Genomic DNA, 3,294 nt, shown 5'->3' on the forward strand with positions numbered 1-3,294 from the left:
CCCTGTGCTCTAGGTAGACCAAAAATAACAACTAATTTTGGTCAACACACTTAGATTGCCTAGATGATTAATACATATTCTTGGGTTAGCCTATAAGATGTGGTGAATTGCAGATGCTGGTTCCTAAAAATCTATTTATGTCAAAAGAACAGCTATAGGACTCCCTCAGCAATCTTGTCTCTTATTTGTCCCAAACCAGAGGTTCACAAAATTTAGGTTAAGTGATTTGGATGTGTAGAAGTGGGCACATTGATTTCACCACCGTGTATCTGTGTTTGGCAGGGTTTCAGTAGTGAGGGATGGGGCTGCTGGTGCGGCCCCTGTAAGAAGCTTTGTGAAAAGCTCCCCCAGCTCCAACTCGGCCCCATGGCTGGCCAAGGCTAAGCCAATCAGCACCTCTGTGATAAATTTACTGAAGAGGGGAAACCTGTCTGGCAAGAGCTCTGCTTTGTTTAGCAGGCGAATAAAAGACAGAGGGAGTGACAACCATGTAGTCACCCAGGTTAGTGAGGAAGGGGTCAGGGAGGAACTCCAGAGCTGTCATTTCCCTTCAGCCCTTGGTGAACATACAGGCTAAGCCCTTAAAGTACTCAGAGATCACCGGTGGAGAAAAGGTCTCTTTGGAGTCTGTGGAAAGGCTCATGCTGGAGCAGGAGGCCACTCCTGAAGGAAGCCATGACTCTGAAGGAGATACACCCTGGGGCAGTTCCTCTCTGGGAGCAGTGCTGCTAGTGGAAGACCCCTGTACTAGCTGGAGGAGCTCATGAAGGACTGTCTCCATAGGAGGGACACCACATCGCCACAGGGGAGGACTGTAAGGAGTGTTTTCCTTAAAGAAAGAGCAGCAGAAGCAGCATGGAGCAAACTGGGACTGACCACTACCCCCATCCTCTGCCCAACCTCTGCCACGTTGTGGGGAGGGGGTAGCAAAGCTGGGTCTGGGAAGAAGGGAGGGGTGAGTAAAAGATGTATTCAAGATGCAGTTGTTTTTCTCACTGTCCTACTCTGATTCAATTGGTGATTTGGTAGCAGTTTTGTTGTTTAAATTAAACTGATTTTGTATCCCCAAGTGGAGGCTGTTTTTTGCCCGTGACCATAACTGGTGAGTGAGCCCTCTCTGTCCTTTGTCCAGACCCATAAGCTGTTGTGTTTTCTCCTAATGGAGTGATAGAGCACCTGTGTAGTGCTGGGTTGCCAGCTGGGTCTAACCTCACTCTACGGCCACTCCAAAATAAGACTTTGCTTTGCTCACCTTGTTTCATCAATTGTTCATATTTATTTTACTCCTTTATATCTCCAACATTATCATTTTGAAAGAATTTGAATTTTTCCAGGATTCATTTCTTCCCTGGTAACACTTCTAACCTCACTGCCTTCCTCTCCGTTTCTTTTTGTCCTTTGTTACTCTTGCAAATGAAGTGCTATTGAGCTCCCCTTTTCAAGTATTAAGAAATTGAGTAACACTAAGTCTAACTGTAATTACTGCAACACTTTATCAAGCTAAGATACTGGAATACCACAATGAGACAAGCTCCAACCCAAAGGGCCACAAGAGCCTCCAGGCAATGCTGTACTCTAACAGAATTTTATTGGTAGAAATGTATTACAGTGCACTATATGCTCTGAAGTCACAATGTTAAAGGTTTCCTCTTAAAACTATCCCAGTGAGTCCTATGCACAGATCATCAAACCAGTAAGGCATATAACTGAAGGCAGACAAGCCCCACAGATTCAGATTGACATCTACACACTAGTGATTAATTTGGGCTGAGTGACAAACATCGGTGGCTTATTGCAGTGCCTATGGCTGCTTCGGACCCCAGGTACTTGTCCTGCTCCCACTGCAAGGATAACTCAGCCGCTTGGGAAGGAACATGGCGTACTTAGGTAAACTATCCCTGCTATTGCTTTGGGTACAGAAGGCTGTAATATGTGCAGTCCAGTACTTGACATACACACAGCAGACTCGCTCCATAGCACTGGTGGGGCAAGACAGTACAGAGAAGGAACAGATGCAGACAGCCCAAGGTAGCCCTGTTTTGATTCGAGAAATCAGACCCATAGGATACAGCCTGCCCGTTCTGCAACGTGCTTTGTATGCGCCAGCCATCTTTCTTTCAAAACAAACAACTCTTTTTCAGCAGCAGCATTGATTTTAATGACATCAAGCACCAAAATGCATCTGAAGATCCGTGCCAGAGAGAACTGACAGCTTCTATTCCCTATTGACATAAATGACATGAAGGATAACATTGTACATGGTTATGTTTGAGGTGGTAGTGGCAGTACAATATACAACCTATTAAGACAGGGAAAATGAGCAACTGAATCACAGAGGTTCGCACTCGCAGGGGACACGTTGATCCAGCATTTGAAGTGCCTCAACTACTAGGCTAAAGCATGGCTTCAAACAGTTCCAAATCTACTGAAACGCAGTTGGGAGCAAAAGCATTTTTCTCTTATGTCATGTTTAATGATGATCAACACTAGCAGATACGCAGATAGAGAAGAGCTGTTATAACTGAAAAAATCGTGTGGTTAAAACCCAAGCCAAACCAGACTCCCCCACTGCAGGCTGGCAGAATGCTCTGCAGGGCTCCCAATTTCCCCGCTGCGCCAGCGCCAACCATTCCTACAACCCGTCAATACAGCACACCTTAGGACTAAATGCCATGGGACAAAGAATCAAAAGTTAGTAACAATTCTCACAAAACGTATCCGCCCAGTTAGGCAGGTATGTGCTACCTACACTATCCTCAAATCCAAATCAATGCTCTGTGCAATAAGGAGATATGAACCATCCACCACAGTCCTTAAAACAGCAAGGCAGGTATGTCGGATGCGTTCTGCCTCCTGTAGTTATCCGGTACGTATGAGCGACCCCTCAGTGCAAAGTTACTGCTGTGGGTTAGTACTCTGCTTGTGCCGCTTGTAAAATGAACCTTTGGAAAAGCACATAAAACGGTTTGGAAATTGACTTGTTCTTACTGGCTTAGGATGGAAATTAGTGTTTATTTTCAATTATATTACAAAGTTTCTGCAAGCTGGGTACATCTACAAAAGCCTCGTGCAAGGTGAGGCAAAATCCTATGTTGAAGATCAGGCCAAGAGGGCAATATTCAAAACACAGAAACGCTTAAATGTTTTTGGAGTCATCTCGGTTTTTTCAGTACTTAAAATCAGGAAAATAGTAAAATCCTTTCCAGCAGAGGTATGTCAGGAATTACGGGGAGGCTCCTCAGCTACTACCGAGCTCACCCCAAACCCGCAGTCACCGCTGCTGACCACACCGCC

This window comes from Buceros rhinoceros, unplaced genomic scaffold (genome assembly GCF_000710305.1).
Source record: "Buceros rhinoceros silvestris isolate BGI_N320 unplaced genomic scaffold, ASM71030v1 scaffold8358, whole genome shotgun sequence".
Classification (NCBI taxonomy): domain Eukaryota; kingdom Metazoa; phylum Chordata; class Aves; order Bucerotiformes; family Bucerotidae; genus Buceros; species Buceros rhinoceros.